Source organism: Schistocerca gregaria, chromosome 4 (assembly GCF_023897955.1).
Source record: "Schistocerca gregaria isolate iqSchGreg1 chromosome 4, iqSchGreg1.2, whole genome shotgun sequence".
Taxonomy (NCBI): domain Eukaryota; kingdom Metazoa; phylum Arthropoda; class Insecta; order Orthoptera; family Acrididae; genus Schistocerca; species Schistocerca gregaria.
Window position 1 is genome coordinate 319,685,860 of NC_064923.1, and position 19,153 is coordinate 319,705,012.

The window sequence follows — 19,153 nt, forward strand, 5'->3', positions numbered from 1 at the left end:
TTGATTTTGAATTGTTAGGAAGATTTTCAATATCAGAATTATTTAAAGCATTAGAATAAGTATGAATCATTTCTTTGACATTTATTTGTAGTTTTTTTCGCTCCACATTCAGTTTTCTTCTCTATTGCTAAACTATATCTTTTTTCTCCTAATCCTTAATCTTTTTGTTTTTTATGTATTACCGGTTTTGCTACTGTACCGACTACTGTACTGGCAGCAGCTAAAAATGGAATTGAAGGAAAAAAAATGGAAGAAATACTTCTTCATACTTTGTTAATCTAGTACATTCATTCTATTTTTTTAGCTATTTGATATTTTTTTAACAGACATAACTAATGTTATCAACAAATTTCCAAATGTACTCTTGTCTCTCTTTCATTTTTGTACATCAGTTAAAATTATCAATACTGTATCGTTGATAATTATTGAGTTTAATTTTAACTAATTTTGCCACTAGGTAGAAAAGTATTATCAGTGCTGAAGTCGAGTTTAATTTATATAAATAAATTTTTTTGTAAAGATCTGTATTTTTAATCCTCAACCATTATCATCAACATCTAAGCTCACACCTTATTTTCTCTTTCCATACATTATACTTCTAAATGTTGTAGCAGTTAATTTTTCTCCAATTGTTGCCTCAGAAGTATGCATTCTTTCTTTTGCATGTACTTGAAATTCTGTATCTGATTCATGTCTTTTTTGCTGCTTATGATGTCTATATCCAGTATCATATTTTTTGCAAGCTTCATCTAGTAAAACTTCGAAACTTCTGGGCAAATTGAAACTGTGCTTGTCTGCGACTCGAACTTATGACGTTTGCCTTTCAAGGGCAAGTTCCCTACCAAGTGAGCTACCCAAGCACAATTCACGGCCTGCCCTCATAGCTGTAATTCCGGTAGTACCTCGTCTAATACCTTCCATACTTCACAGCAGCTCTCCTGCATACTTTGCAGAACTAGCACAACTGGAAGAAAGGATACTGCTAGTTCTGCAAGGTACACAGGAGAGTTTCTGTGAAGTTTTGAATGTATAAGTTGAGGTACCTGCGGAGTTGAAGCTGTGAGGACAGGTTGTCAGTCGTGCTTGGATAGTTCAGTCGGTAGAGCACTTGCCCGGGAAAGGCAAAGGTCTCGTGTTCGAGTCACGGTCTGGCACAAAGTTTTAATATAACAGGAAGTTTCATATCTCCGGAACACCCCGCTGCAGAGTGAAAAGTTCATTCTGGAAACATCCCCTAGGCTCTGGCTCGCCATGTCTGCGCAATATCCTCTCTTCTTCTTTATATTTTACGTATTCTGTTGCCTTTCTTCCATATTTTAAGCTCGGCTTTTAATTGTTCCTTCACCATTATATTTCTTTAAGCCTTTTTAACAACCTCTGGTTCCTATGCAGAATGTCTTTCGGGTGCTTTTTGCAAATATTTAATAAGGATAAAAAAGTAATGATTTACTTTTAATGTTTAACATCAAGGGTAATGATATCAAGAGGAATGATTTGGACCCCTTACGTTCTTAAAAAAATCTTTACTTTTATTTTTGGACGTGCCATTATTAATTTTTCTTGTAATGTCTATCGTAATAAAATCAAAATTATCTTCATTCCGGCGTTTACTACACATTTCCTTAAACTCATAAAATTTTAAATCGCCTCCTACAAATTCGTGTTAAATGTGATTTAAGTTTGTGCCATCTTGTCTAAAATTATTGTAAAAATTTATATGATATCTTACTAGTAGTTCTGATATCTTCGAATATGTCTGGGCTAAATAAAACCAATCTATTCATCTGTGACGTTCACTTGCAAAATATTCCCTAACTACAACCTGAGTTTCGATAGTAAAATCATTGAATACTACTACTGAATTACCTTGACACTCATCTAATTGTATAGTATCGTCATTATTTTCGATAAATGTAGTAACTTTCTTCGTTATCAATGTCCCCTTTGGGCTTTACCAGTTTAACTGCTCGCCTTCTGGCATCTTGTCTGCACCGGGAATTTATCAACGGTGTATTGAGCAGCTCATTCAAGACATTTCCTGTTACAACACGTATCTTGATGATATCTCAATAACGGGCTCTGCACAGGAGGAGCATTTAAGAAACCTTCATCCAGTATTCCAATGCCACCTGTAGAATGGCCTTCGTTGCAAGCTGAAAAACTGCAGTTATTTCTGTCCACAGGAGCGTCTTTGATATATGTGCTTAACTAAAATTGCATTTCCTCTACAGACAACTACACAAAAGCCGTTGTCAACCTGCCAGTGCCCAAAGACCTAACAGAGTTCCACTCTTTTTTGGGTAAGATTCCGTATTGTGCTCATTTTATTTCCCTGGCCACGCAGATCTGCCACCCTCTTAATCAGCTTTGCCAAAAGGGTGTTAAGTTCGTCTGGTCTGCAGATTGTCAACAGGCTTTTCAGTTTATCAAGCAGTGTTTGTGCTCTGCTCCCTATATGACTTCTTTTATACTGGGTAATGCTTTAAGCCTGGCGTGTGAAATGACGCAGTATGGCATTGGTGCGGTCCTGTTTCATTAGAAACCAGATGGCAACAGACTACCCATCACTTTCACATCCAAGACACTTTATGGTGTACAGCGTAATTATTCACAGATGGGAAAGGAGGTGCTTGTTAATATTTCCAGAATTATTTTCCTTCTGATCATCGACCACAAGCCACTGGTTTCCTTATTCAGCCGTCATTCCAAGTTGCCACATAGGTTTGCCCTCCAACTGCAGAGGTGGTCCCACTTTCTCAGTAATTATTGCTATGACATTCGTTATCACTCCACCACCAAGCAAGCGAATATTGAGGCACTATCATGACTGTTGGTGGGACTTGATCAAGAGTCCATTCGTCAAGAGGCTTTTGTGTTCCCTGCGGACAGTACCATGCCACAGCAAACCTTGTTGGATCTCCCACTGACCACGAAAGAATTCGTGACTGCTGTGGCCACTGACCAACTTTTTAAGAAAAACATTTCAGCTGTCCAGTTGGGTTGGCTAGAGTGCATCTCTGTTGGGTGCACATCTGGCATGATGTACATTTTTTCTTCTCCAGCATCGACTAATTGTTGTTCAGAGGGGCTTCTAGTTTGCCATGGAATAGCAAAGCTGCCACGTGATTGTTCCCCCAGCACTGCATCCTTCTATACTCTAGCTGCTGCATGTGTGACACAGAGATTTGATTCATATGAAGGCACTAACGTGTCTTCATGTCTGCTGGCCAGTGATCCACAGTGACATCAAACATCTGGTGTGGGGATACAGGGGCTACATGCAGAACCAGGCTGCACTGCTGCACCAGTTTTTCCTTTGGCTATATCTGGAGCACCATTGGAAAGGGATGCATGTCAATTTCGTGGGCACTTTCTGGACAGCATGTGGTTGTTGGTGGTTGAGCATTGTTCAGTTTCTCGTAGGTAGCCAAGCTGTCCTCCACATTATCAACTGCCGCTGTTTGCTTGGTTCAAATGGTTCAAATGGCTCTGAGCACTATGGGACTCAACTGCTGTGGTCATTAGTCCCCTAGAACTTAGAAATACTTAAACCTAACTAACCTAAGGACATCACACACATCCATGCCCGAGGCAGGATTCGAACCTGCGACAGTAGCAGTCGCACGGTTCCGGACTGCGCGCCTAGAACCGCGAGACCACCGCGGCCGGCGCTGTTTGCATGTTGTCAGTTATTTTTTTCATATATGGGTCACCAAGAAGCCTCATATCTGATGAAGGATGACAGTATGCACCATAGGAATTTGACAACATTTGCATTCACAATGGTATTTGAAACCTAATTTCCAAACTGTTTCATCCAACTTCTAATCTGAGGCGAAGTGCTTTATGCATACATTCAAGCACCAAATGAAGAAGTCTGTTTGTGCATTTTTCCATGATGATACACTGTCGAATTTTCTGGCTATGTACCTAGTGACAGGCCAATTGGTGCAGTTTGGCAGTGCATTGGCATGGGCATCAGCGATGCAATCTCATGGATTTCATGTGCTTTATGTCATATGCCCTGGGCCGCCATGGCCCACCGCGTTTTCCTCATGGGGATGCCATTTGGACCCAGTTCTTCAGCTGGTGGCAGAGATGGTTGTTTGGTGTAGCAGTGGGACACAGAGGTTGCCCACTGTTTTTGACGGATGTCAGTAGTGAGCAACTGACCTGTTATGGATATTAGTTGCTTCCTAGCCTAGCTGAGGCATCATTGCCACAGTCTTCCAGTGAGCCAGGTGGCATGGCTCGTTTCAACATTGTCCCAGGGACAGACTCCCAATTTGCAGCAGTGGGCTTTCCTATTGCTGCCCTCTCTAGAAGAATGGATCGGTTGGTAGGACATGTTCTGAGGCATCAAGAGATCACCAATTTAGTACTGGAGGACAGCGTGGACGGTAAAAATCGTAGAGGGAGAACAAGAGGCGAATACACTAAGCAGATTCAGAAGGATGTAGTTTGCAGTAGGTACTGGGAGGTAAAGAAACTTGCACAGGATAGAGTAGCATGGAGAGCTGCATCAAACCGGTCTCTGGACTGAAGATCACAGCCCTCTGTCACCCTTCTGTCACCTGTAGCCTTGGACCCCAGTTAGGCTCTTGCAGTATCTGCAGGTAGGGGCCCATGGATTGTGATCTACTCTCCTCCCCCTCTGCCTTCTGTTCTACCTTGCCAGTGGAGTGACTTCGCCTCCACTGCTGCTGTCAGACCCTCCATTGGTTCAGCCTCCATGCCCTTCCGCCCCTCCAGAAGAGCCAGCAGGGTTGCCTCCTTTTATGGTAGGTTCACTGCCAGGTTCTAGAGCACTCTTTAGGGTTCTGTGCTGGAAGTCAAAGCCCAAGCCTGGCCATTGGCAGCCCCATGTGGCCTTTTCAGGAGGAGGGTATCTGCACCAGTGGACATCATGAAAGAGGCAGGTGACCTGGTGTGGGGAGCACAGCAGAAAGTGCGGGAACCTGCTATGTACGATGCATGGTATGGGTAGACACACTGACAGAAGTGTTCACCCTTGGGCTGTAGTGAGCTGGGGAGCCCATTGCTAATGCTGATTTCCACCTGGACGATCTCATATTGCAATTTGTGCTGAATCTTGTTTCTGAGTGCTCAGTTGTCAGCTACCTGCGCCAGCCATGTGCTGAGTTTATTTCCATGGACGTCTTTACATTGTTTCAGACTTCCTGCTTCCTGCAGATTGACTCACATTGTGAGTTTTCGTTTCCTTTTACGGATCTTTTTCCTCTGATTATTGTTAAGACACCTTTGGCCTGTGCAGTACCCACTCTGATTGTGTTGTGTAGCGGCTTTTTCACGCCTGTGCAAATACGAAAAGGGACTTACATGTTGCAGTGCTCTAATAACTCATATATTTTTCAAAATAACGCACCAGTTCTTATTCATAACTATGTAATATAAAATCTACGAAAACCTAATGTCCTGTCAGTTGAAGAACGGAAAATAATAAAAGTCCATTAAATCGTTGCATGCCTTAAAACATGAATGCTCTCAAACGTACGAAGTGCATTTGCGCTGCCACCCGGATTTTATAGGATGATACAAAATGTAAAAGGAAACGTTCAGAACATAGCACTTGAACTCATCTAAATCAAAATAATCTGAAGTTCCAACTTGATTTAAGTATACTAAATCAAAATGTAGGACCTGTGTGAAAGTTAAAGTCCGTTAATAGAGTCTGGAACTCAGCGTAAATTTTTATATGGTATTACAACTTCTAGGTACTTGACCAAAACCTTTCCAAGTCTATAAATTTGTAACCCTGTGCAGAACAGAGAATTGAACAGCGTGGACTCAGAGTAACTTCCTGCTGACTAAGTTTGTGGTCCAATTTCCGTGCATTCTATACATATAATAGGAGATTATTGCATGGAAAACTTATTTATTTATACTGAAATTGTATTCCATTAGGATGTTTGCACATCATGGCCACACACGAGTATTGTAAACATGAGAATCTCCTGCACTTGTCATATAAATTTGAAGCCTTTTTTTTATTATTACGTATCGATTTCGATCACAGGGTGATAACCTTCAGTGCTAAAATAAAATAAAACATACAAACTCAAACCTAAACGATTAACGCATAAACATATGTGCCATTTTACCATAGATAATATTGAGTTTTAGAAGCTAAAATACATGTAAAGGCTATGTCCGGTGGACTCTGTTAACATGCACAAACTATAACTTCAAAGACAGATGTTTATCGTGAAGAAGATGCCAACTAGCATGCAAGATTCAAACCGAGCCATCTGTTTACTAAAACTTACGCAGCTAAGCTCCATATTTGTGGTGGATGCTATCGGCGCCCTCTTTATAAACTATTTACACGACAGTGTAGAAAATTACACATGAAAGACTTTTTGTTCTTTCAATAAACCAATATTTATTTTACAGAAAAACTGTTTTAAAAATATTTACGTTCTGAATGCTAACCACTAGATGTACCTGTGAGGAGTGCTTTTCGTGATATTAATAACTTCTTACAGTAAAAAATGAACATTATGAAAATTATGGTAAAATAGTCTGATATTAAGAAACATTAGAAAAAAAATGAGGACCAACTTAGATAAAGAAATGTGTACAAATAAACTGTATGAATAACGTTCTCATAATGTGTGCAGCTATCGTGGGACAATACGAGCGCTGTCTCAAAGGCGTGTTAACGTTCTCTTAGGAGAGTGTCGGGCGCCTCATTTTTAAACTTGGATAGGCAGCCAGCCCACGAAGAATTCTCAAAAATATGTGCTATTCACCATCGCCTGCTCGTTGAGTAGGACACTGTCGGGCGATTTTCGATTGAAGAATATCTGCATCTCTGGCCTGTAGTGCACCCGTGTTTGGTAGCAAACATTCATGCCAACACATTCGTTGTAAAGAAAGCACGGATCACTTTGCTACGTGATTCAAAAGATATTGTGTATGTACTGATGATAAAATATAAAAACCTATTAATAAAATTAAATGGAAAAACTTAAGCTGGCTGTTATTTGCCACAAAATTTACTCCGTGTCGTCCAATAACATACAAGTTTTTTTCAGTCCCCAAACGTCTAAGAGCGATGTCCTAGTACACAGATAACACCGAGAGATGGTAATTCCGAGCCACGCTGCCTGCTGTTACTGCCGACACTGAGAAGACACAGATTGTGAGAGCTTTGAGGTGTGAGTGTAAAACCAGGTGACTGTCCAGTACCTCATGCGTTAATACTGAGTGCGTCAGCTTCTAGAGAAGAAATAGTAAATGTTAATTGGCTTAACATTCACAGTTGTATTTCAGGTTATCTTCTAAATCAAATACTTTAACATACCACCACCTGACTAACTTTCGTTCATTTTCTAACTTAAAACCACTAGATTACGTTGTAGGTTTAGGATAAATAATGTAACATAGTTGTACTTCTGTGGGTTCAAAATCTCCGAGTTGGGAATCGAATTTCCGGCATTGTGGCTTCCAAGACGAGTACAACGTGCCGGAGACCGTGGGCGACAGTGCCGTTCCATTGTAAGAGCTTACTAATTGTCGAAAAGCCAACGTTTAAAAACCAAGCCTTGTTGCCAGGACGTCTTGAGCGCAGGGGATCAAAAGGAGTTATGATATAGGTGTCAGCTATTATGGGGGGTGGCGGACGTCTGCCTGCAAAAGGGAAAATTAAATCACTTGTAAAGCCACAGTGGGCCACGCCCGACTAAGGGACCCCTCGGTGAGTGACTTCCAGGTTCCAGGCGAGCTATCGGCTTGGCTGGAGCGAGAAGGAGAACTACCTCCAGTGAACGCAAATCGATTTCTTGACTGGTTCAGTTTATAGCATTCGCCAGTTAGTTCTCAATGCCATCTTCTGCGGATTATGTGATCTATACTGCCAGCGAAAAAGGTGACGCACTCGGAAGGGATGATAAAATGAAATGAAATTTTACGATTTGAGAGGATATGTGATGTTGTTTCAGTGATTATAAAGTCGAGTGAAATTTACAAAAAAATTGGCACTATGAGACCACTTATCGCTGAGAGGTAGCATCCACTCTGACCTGGATGCATGCAAATGATTCGGTGGCGAAAGGTGTCATAAAAGTGTTGTATCATTACATGAGGTAAGCTGGCGCACAATAGTTTGTAATTGGTCCTTGATACCCTGGTTACTACCGCTGCAACAAGTTGACGTTCGAGCAGGTACCACACTTCTTCCATGGAGGATATATCTGGGGAACTTGGTGGCGATAGTAGTGCCTTCAAATCACGCAGACAATTCACAAAGGCATGTTTCAAGTGCGAACGAGCATTGTCCTCCTGAAAAATGGTACCATGATACCGTTGCACGAGAGGTAACACACGAGGATGCAGGATGTTCATAACATGTCGTTGTGCAGTCAGAGTACCCACAACTGCTACCAGCTGCTCCATGAAGTCATTCTCAATGGTTTCCCACACCACGACGCCAGGAGTAACACCACCGGTTCCTCTCCAAAGTACTGGAAGAATAGGACCTCTCCCTATGTCAGAACCATTCTCGGTGGCTATGGTTACGTCAGATAAAGTGAGACCACAGTTCATCCCTGGACAGAGTGCAACAACATTCATCAGGCGTCCATGTTTCCTGGCGGTTACGGCACCACTCCAAACGCGCCCTTTACGTTGCATTGTTAACGACAGTCGACACGTAGAACGGTATTTACCTAGTGCAGTTGCTGTTAGTCTTCGGCCAACAGTATATTTTTAAATTGAAACTTCTTTATTTGAATGTGTGAATCTGTGCTTAAATTTCAGAGTGACCAAGAAGACTAAACTTCTATGTTACTTGATTCTGAAACAGCTGAGTAAAACTGAACGTACTAAGCCTACGTTCTCTTTACTTTTTCTTATCATGTCACCACTGGCCCACAATATTCTAGCGCAACACAATATGACGGCTCAAAAAAAAAAAAAAAAAAAAAAAAAAAAAAAAAAAAAAAAAAAAAAAAAAAAAAAACCTTACAACCTGTCTTCAAATATTTAATGCAGAAGAATGGCCCTGAATAAGAAGCAATCTGGACAATAACCTATAAATTTCATAATTTCATTAAGCACTTACCTCAGAAAAATCCTCATTACTCAACTACTGCAACATAGCGAGCGCCAATACTGTCAGTGAAATAAAAGATTCTAACTAGTAAAGCCAGTAACTACTAATAGGCATGTGGTTAGCAAACGAAATATTGAAAACCAAATAATGTATTTTTTTACCTCAATAATGCGACATCCAGTTGAAACACAAATAGAAGTCGTCATTGACATCCAGTACAAAGATATATAATCATGAATAATTTTCGATCTCCAATCCGGATACTTCCAGATCGTTAGCCCTCTCCAACACTTAAGACCTCTACCCTCCATCAGTGCTAACTTCCCACATTTAACATCGATCACTGCTGGCTGTTCACCTCCAACTGCCCAACAGTACCATCATTGCTGGTGACTACGTTCCAACTGCCCAACACTACTGGCGATTAACGTCCAACAACGAGTCCAACCAGCCACAGAGTCTTTTACAAAGAAAGCGCAGTCAGAGATGCAATGCAAAGCGCTACACAGAGCTGTTAACACAGAAACACCCCACTTACAAAATAATTAATGAAAATATCTGCTAAAAGCCTTGGTACGGAACCTTTTTGTAGAAAAAGATGGTCTAAGCATGGGGTGAGATTTTGAGCAAATTTTCGTGTCTTCATGAAAAAAATCGTCTTCACTGTAGAAATTGCTCAATGGACTTTATCAAGTTTCTGGATCTAACTGTAAAGAATGATAATAGGAGGAACGGATTTGCAATCTTCAGAAAAGCAACGTATACAGATGTTATTCTAGATTACAATTCTAATCACCAGAACTTAAATGAAAAAGCCTTCTTCCATATTGCGTTTAACGGAACTTTTAAACTATCTTTGTCATAGTCTGACCATGAGGTGGAACTTAAAATAATAGAGTATATTGTTGGAGAAAATGACTATCCTAGTTAACACATAATGAGCATCTACAACACAAAAGCTAAGAAATATGAATAAACAAACAAGATTACGGAAAATAATGTAGGGAAATCTAAGAAATATGCTACGTTGCCATATTATGGAACTATGAGCACGAGAACAGCTTCAGTTTTTATGAAACAGAATACAATGGTTTCCTTTAAAACAGAAGTTCGGCTGGACATTCACAGGTTCAAAAAATGGTTCAAATGGCTCTGAGCACTATGGGACTTAACATCTGTGGTCATCAGTTGCCTAGAACTTATAACTACTTATACCTAACTAACCTAACATCCATGCCAGAGACAGGATTCGAACCTCAGACCGTAGCGGTCACGCGGTTCCAGACTGAAGCGCCTAGAACCGCACGACCACATCGGCCGGCTTCACAGGTTCGACTATTAAAGGGATAATGAGTCTATAAGATGTCGTGTACCGAATGTAGTGTTATATATGTAGGACAAACAGTAGGAAAGCTGGAGGTGAGCTATTGTGAGCACGAGACATCAGACAGGAAAGTACAGTGGAGAGATATAATTTTGCGGCGCCTTTGATTGCCACGGAGTATGCTGTCCCATGCTTTCATCAAAAGAAATTATACATTGTTCCCCATTGAGTAGCCATAGGATAAACAATAATTCACAAAAACGTCTGACAATGAACTACGATAAATTGGAAACGGTTAACGGTACTTTTTGAATAAAGTAACGTAAAACGAATTTGTGGTTGGTTGCTATACCCCACCAACAGTTTACTTCATATAACAGTCACGATCTCCAACAATGTCTGCATTTGACAAAATGTCATAAAGCTTAAGCTTCAGTTTAACAAGAAATGTGTGTCACTAAAAGTATTTCCAGAATATGTGAAAGTCAAAGTCAGCTACAAGGCTAAAGGTACCAAGTTAACTTAATAAAAAATTGAAATTATTTAGCTACAAACTGAGGTAAAAATGCAATTCAAGAAAAAAGAAAATCTAAAGAATCTCACATACAACTGACATCTGCAGGTAGCTCTCGCCTTCACAGTTCTCATACATCGTCTAGCACCCAGATAACAGAGTAAATAAAGAACAACAATTAACATCATGAAAACAGAAATTAGAAGCCATAAAAGATATCAATAAATCTGATAGGGATAGAAAGAAAAGGGTAGTTAATATCACTGACATTCAGTTCAGTCACAGTGAATATAGTCTATCAAGTAAAATAATTATAAAAATGGTATTGCAGGGACCTGTTAACTCCTAGAAATACTCACACTCATTCTGGAGCAAAATTATTTTAGCTTCAACACAAGTTTTACCAACAACACGATGGATTGGCTGAGATTTTAGCAGACATTTACATCAAGCATATAGAACAAAGGTACTTATCAACTAAGCAGCACACCACAAACAAAAAATTTGCTACAAAACATACGTTGGTGACGTAATCCTGCTTTTAGGTGGTACAAACTGTAAAACTGGTGCGTTGCAACAGAACTCAGAAAATACATAAAAATATTAAATTCACATTTGATCACAAAACCAATGACAGCACACGTTTTCTTGATCTTAAAATCCACCACCACAGACGTCATCATTGACAACTCAGCATGTGATCCCAGCCAACACAAAATGTCATATTTCAGAGCCATGGTACACCAAATGCAAAAAGCACCTATGAGTCACACAGATCAACAAAATTTAATCAGTTTAATTAAAAAAGTTGCTCACAATAATGGCTATGATCCTATAATAATCGACAAACTCCACAAAAATAAGAACAAAGGCTACAGCTCCACAGTACAGCAGTTCACACATCATTCAATCCAAACAAAATCAACCTCTCGCAGAAGCGAAACCTAAAAACTCCTTTATCCCATACATAGGCCCAAAATCGTACTAAATTGCAAATTTATTTAAAAAGAAGAATATTAATATCAACTTACCTACAAATAGTCAGTACAGCAAAAAGTGATCCATGACGTAAATCTTTCCACGCCCCCCCCCCCCCTCCACCCCACACACACAGTAATACAGGAATTTACATGATCCAATGTGGTTTGTGCTAAAAATTCTACATTGGCCAGACAGATAGAAGTTTCGAGACTAGGTACAAGAACACTTTGATGTATTTAAGGCTTGGAAACTTCGGAAAATCAACACTTTAAGCCCACTTTGCAGAAGAAAACCATTCCGTGAGAAACTTTTATAGCGACATGAAAATATTACAATTAGCAGAAAAACGAACCACTATGAGTCTGGTAGAGGAAATACAAAACAACACACACAAAAACACTTTCCATGATAACATCCTTAATGAGCAGACTGAGTTGGCTAACACTCCTTGCCTGAAAAATTTCCAGGAAGTACTTTCTATACCCCAATATAAATAATGTTTGTATATCTTTCTACAGCCGAATAAATAGCCTGATAATATTGTATGTATCTACTGTAATCAGTATTACTCATAGCAGTAAATTCTAATAAATTTTAATTTATTATCAACATCAGTGTTCAAATAGCACGTAATGATTTCGCAAACTTTCTTGTCCACATTTGTTGTTGACCATTTTCGTTATGTACCGTTGTAAAACTATAATTCAAAAATTCCCATGTATTTATCATTATCTGTCTGTATTTAATGCCCTCAAATTAGTGCAAAACGCTTTTTCAATTTAATACAACAGTAATTTACGCTTCCTTTCCCAAAAGGTGCGATGTCTTTGTATTATTGTGTCGCAGCAACTTTGACACTTACGTTCGTTGTAAACTCTTTATTTGTTTTCGTATATTGTGAATCAAAAATCTGGTGCACATTGAAAATTCGTTTTATGACCAAACGAAAGTGTTTGCGATGCAAACCAACATACGTGCTTGTGAAAATACGAACCTCGTTGAGAATATATTTCATTGGAAATGCGCTAGATAGACATTTCACATAAGGTGCATTCTAATACAAATCTGTAACACAACCATTTTTGTTAGACTTTCGTAACTATAAATTATTGTTTGTCCTAGGGCAACTCACTGGTAAACCAGTATATCATTTGTTTCAGTGAAAGCACGGAAAAACCGTCTGATAATGAATTGTGAAAAATTCCAAACCGGTAACAGTACTTTCGAATGAAGTAACGTGAAACCAATTTGTGGCTGATTGCTGTACAGAATCAACAACGTGTTATATAAGGAGTTCTTCTTCCACTCTTTTCTTTTCCGCTTTGCACGCGGAGTTTCTATTATCTAATGTAAAGTTATACGGTGTGCAACTCAGATATTAATTGTGCTGCACATAACGTGAATTGTACCGAATTGCCTGTCCTAACAGATTATGGCGGTCAGCCCAAATCGTTTCACTTGGCGCGCATTTTTGGCGATAGCCGAAGATGCACGAATTACGTCGCCCGAAGACAGTTATTATAATGCTAGTAAAAAGTATTGCAAAAATGAGAACTGTGATGAAGAGATGATAACTTACTATTAAGAGATTAATTGGCATGAATAATAGTTTACGAAATAAATAAACTTTAAAGATTTGACACATTGGCTCCTGCGGTGGCAGCTGATCAGATTATCCTCTCAATAAATTTGTGAAATTCTCACGGAAATTATACTCACTGTGCTGTTTGTTGCTTGCTCTCACTCCACTTTTGATGTGATACCTAAGTTAATGAAATCTCAGCCATACTATGAAGTGAAGCTTGGGGTGTTATGCCTCCGCAGCCAGAAATGTCTTAGAGTTACCGTGCTGGCCCAGTGACACCATCAGTTACCGCAGCACTACGCACAGTTCGGCGAGATTGTACCGTGGAGCAATGGATACGTAATCGGATGCATCACGTTTCTAGTTACACCACCGATGATCGTGTGCGATCAGCTACCCTATCAGGCGGACGGCTGTTCGAATCATGGACCGCGCTGTGAAGGCAGACCAGAGGGGGCAGTATTATGCTTTGTGGTATGGGCTTCAGTGGGACGTTGGGTAATAACAGAAGGCCTCATTATAGCTGCGAACTACTTGAAAATTATTGCAGATCACCTGTATTCCCTCTCTCTAGACGTCTTCCCCGAACTGGATAGTATCTTTCAGTAGAATAACTGTTTGTGATACAGAGCCAGAATCGTGCTACAGTGGTTTCAGGAGCATGATAGTGAAATGGCTTTTATGTCCTGGCCACCAGGTTCGCCTGGTATGTTCCCTATGGAACATATCTGGATTGCTATCGAACATCAGCTCAGCGTCCACAAACCACTGCCCAGAAATTTACGGGAAATTCATAATTTTCGGGTAGACGTATGGTGCCAGTACCTCCGGAACACTACCAAGCACTTGTCGAATCCGCGTCACGCGCAATCATTACTGTATTGAGTTCCAAACGTTCAGTAACACGCTATAAAGCAGGTTGTCGTAATATTTTGCCTCATCATTGTAACTAATAAATAAACTGCGTGAAACATGACTTCTCAAATTGCTCGACAAATACACTCTTATTCAGGAACAACAGAACCTCTGAAAGGCTAGAGATAGGATGTTGATATTCACAGAAAATGTACATTAGGATGTTCTGTAGAAATGATTAGCATTTCAGTTACCTCGGTCCAACGTGTGTCCTACTGCCTAGTAGACACAGGGTCCGCCATGGGCCCTGTTAATTTCTTCTGTACTTGATGGCATAGACACGCGGGAGGAGTGAATGGCCTCCTGTGGTGTAGTGACCCATGCTGCATTCATCTGGTTCCAATGTTCATCAGTACTGGTTGGCACCGGCTCACAGCACTGCACCCATCGTTTCACCATATCACACACATTTTCGATTGGTGACAAGTCTGCTGATTTGGAGGCCCCGAGCAAAAGACGCACAAAAGATGCATCCTGTGACACCAATAAGACACGTATCGTGCAGCAACAGGTTGTCGTGCATTGTCTTGCTGAAAAATGGTGTCTGGGGTGTTGTGCAGAAAGTGTGTGGCTACGGATCGCACAGTGTCATTCACGTAGGTCACACTGGTCACACTGCCCTGGGCACTGACCAGCTGTGATTTATGGCTGTACCCAGCAGCACCCCACACCATAAGGCCGTGAGTTGTATTTTCTCTGCGAATGCAGTCACTCTGATGCAGCTCCCCTGTCTGCGACGAACTGAAATGTGCCCATCACTTTCGAATAAACAGAAACTGGTTTCTTCCGAAGACACTATCTGATGCCATACACCACTGCTGTCTAATATGATTCTGCACATTTGTTAAACGTAGGCGGCGAAGTGGACGAGGCGCACGAAACGCATGCCGTAATAAACGGCGATGGATTGTTATTCCTGATAGTGTACGATGTGTTACACTGTTCCACTGTTGCGCCAGAGCCGAGGAGGACGTAGATCTGTCTTACTATGTCACTTGGATGAGGTGTCGATCTTCTCGGGAGGTGGTCTGGGTGGTGAGATCTGACCCATCTCATCGTATTCTACGGCCTTCCATGAACCATTCTGCTCACACCCGTTTGCACTGTAGAAACACTTCGTTCCACAAGAGCAGCAATTTCCAAGATGGATGCATCACATTCTCTCTTGCCAATAACGAGCCCTCTTTCAAATTCCCTTATTTAACGGCACGGTTCGAGCATAAATCTGCGACGCATTCGAATGTCTGTTCACGTCACACTCATTCATTACCTTCGGGTTATAGCGACAGTGAGAGAAGCAGGCATACGTTACCGGTAGGTGGTGTTGCGCCGCGATATCGACATTGACCTTGAATCCGCGAACAGACATACTTCAAATGCTGTCATTTCTGCAGAGCATACTTATGTAAATGTCCTGTGAATATGAATGTCCTATCTCAAGTCGTTCAAGGTGTTCTGGTTTTTCTTCTGAACAAACAAAATACGAAGTGTAGAATATTAGACAAACTGTGTGATTTTACTGAAGAGTTTGAAATGGCGAATTTCAGTGAATTCTAATGTCTTTGCAGCTATGCCAAAGTGATGTGTTGCATTTATCAGTGGTTCCTGCGATACTAAAGAGTCCAGCAGCTGAATCCTTCATGTTCCTGTAAAGTGACCATCATCAGATCCTGCTCCTCACCTCAGCTGCAACCGCAACTCTCTATCTGCAGGTTCTTCTCGGAGTGTCTTGCCCTCGATTTCTATGCGGTTCGCTTCTGATACCTCTTGCCACAGCAGTAAAGTAGGGTCTAAGCCTTCTCTCATCTTCAGTGGGTGTGACTGAGGAAATGCAATTTCCCCTCCCCCGCCCAAAAAGGGAGGGTGCACATTAAGACCGCTTTTCCGCCATTTCATTGGACATTTATGGGATGATGAACTCTTACTCTTTCTGTCTTACTTTCCACGCTCCTTGTGTGGTTATTAATGATGTTGAGTGTTGTAATATTGCATCTAACATTTCAGACGAGTAAACATTAATGGACAAAGAGTCAGAGAGTTCACTTTACAAGTAAAGCTCGTACGCACCTCGGCCCCCCCCCATCCCACCGCCTCCGTTATAGACTCTTCCGAGAAGTGTGGCATCGACTCCCTGCCATGTGCTGACACTCCTTCTTCATCTACATCTACGTATATACTCCGTGGGCCATCTTAGGGTGTATGGAGGAGGGCATTTTGCGTACTAGTGTCATTTCCCTCATTTCCATTTCCAATCGCGAATGGTTCGCAAAGAGAACGATAGACGGTAAGCCTCAGTGTGAACTGGAAACTCTCTACTTTTACGTTCATAGTCTTGGTTGGTTCTTCTCTGAACTCTCGGAATTTTAACAGCGAAGCACACCGCGACGCAAAACGCCTCTGTTGTGATTTTCCATTTATTAAAAGAACCTGCAACTAAAGATGTCGTTCTTCTTTGGGTCTTCTCCATTTCCTTAGTCCATCCTGTCCGATATGGATTACCAATAATATTGAAATATTGGTTGGACAAGTGTTTTGTAAAGTTGAGGGTCAGCTGCCAATCTTCACACAAAACGTCGTACCTCTGCTCGTCTTCCTGCATTTCGGTGCAACTTTGTAGCATTGCGACTTCTCTATATACGACCGCAGCATCCGTGCAACGTTTCAGGGGACTTCCGACGTCATCCACTAGGTCATTTAAGGTTTTAACGCTAGTATTGTTGAGACTTGGTGTTCTAACTACCATTGAATGAGTGCTAATGATTGTCTGTCTCAACCTGGTAACATTCACGACAGCCTGATAGAACCGTATCTTCTTCCTAACATGTTCGATGGAGGAAATTACCGTATCTATGTCTGTGCAATACTAACGGATGTGTTGAAAACTGTCCCATTAACAGGCAGATAACAATTATGGTTCCAGATTGCACGGACCTCACCACACTTCGCTCTTAGTTTGGGAGAACATTCAGATTACGTTTTCCCCAATCACTGGACTCTGACGAATCGGATAGTACTGTCGCTACCGCCTTCTTCCTATCTCCTCCTACGTATTTATTTTTGTGGAGAGAAATGAAGCGTTTGGTTTACGAGACAGAGGAGTTCCTTTTCTCTTTGGCTGCAGCTGCAGCCATTAGTTGTGAAACACTTGTTTGAGCGTGTTAGATAACCACAAGCATGCAGATCCCAATTGAACTTGAATGTAAACGGACGATATTTTCAGCAACAATTATATGATAACATTCATACATCGGAGTTTGAGCACCATCTGTAAACAGCGTTAGCGCAAAACCTTCATGGACCTCTACCAGGGGAGCAGATCAATAAAGTGTTTCTTTTTATCTCATCTAAACGCTCTAAGATTCTGTATACGTATTACTCTTCCACCCTCTACAACATAAAAATTAATGGGTCTATACACTCTTCTGGCAAAAGAAGTTCCGTCCTTTGGCCTTGATGGACCAATCGAGACCGACCGACCGTCGTGTCACCCTCTGTCAGTGGCGTCATTGGATGCGGGATGGTGGGGGGTGGGGTCAGCACACCGCTCTGCCAGTCGTTGTCAGATTTCTTGGTCTTGGAGCCGCTACTTCTTACCTGTGTTGCTCCACAGTTGGTATCCCCCAGTTGCAGTCCTCCCACTGAGGAAAAATCTCTGGTAGTATTAGGATTTGAATCCATTTCCTCAGTACAGTGCCAGGCATACTAACAACTTTTTTTTTTCGTCTTCTTTCTTTCGATCTGTTTCTTCGTTGATTGTTCGTCAATTGTTCTGTGCTGTTTCAAATTCAGTTGATGAAAACTTCACTCACTTTTTGTTATTATTATTATTATTGGTATTATTATTATTATTATAGAGGGTGGCCAGTCCCATTAGCGAACATGCTGAACGACAGCGCCGGATGTCCACTGAACTACGGAGGCGGACAACAGTTCTGTGGCGTACGCCCGAAGTTACTTTAAGGGCTGGAGCTTCTCTCCGTTCGGAGTATCATCGCTGTGTTCCTTTTGGTAGGAAATCTTCACTCCACTGGCACAGCCGGTCTGATATTCCGTACGCTCTTATTTTGTTCATCACGCGAAAATGCGGAACAGTATTGACAGTCTTTTGGAAGCCAAGAAATGCATTAATCTGTTCGCCGGTCCCTAAATATGTCATAACACGCGAGCATAAAACACGTTCTAAAAGTCTACAACAGACGCACGTCAGAGATACAGGTCTATAGTTTCGTAAGTTTGTTCTACAACGTTCAAAAACATCTTTTCTCTTCTTATCTCAACTGTTTACTGTACACGTTTCAATTTCGCATAAGGATGCGCTCCACAAAAATAACTTATTAACATTTAAATTAATATTTGATGTGAACTTTTTTCAGAAAAGCTTCCCTTGCGATTTTCTGATTGGATTTTATATGCTCTCGCCTTCGGCCATCATCAACTATTTTGCTATCCAAGTAGTAAAACTCATCTACTACTTTAGGACCCCATTTCCTGACCCTATTCTCTCACCATTAATTTCATTTGTCTACATTCCATTCCTGTCGTTTTACTTCTGTTGATATTCATCTTATAGCATCTTCTCAAGACGTTACCCATTCCGTTCGACCAGTCTTCCAAGCTATTTTCTGATAACGTTACAGTGTTACCAGCAGACCTCAAAGTTTTTATTTCCTGGGACAGGCTATAACCGTGTTTCATTCCGTTTTCAATTACTGTTTCCATTTGACATTCCTCAACATTACTCTTGTATTAAAATATTTC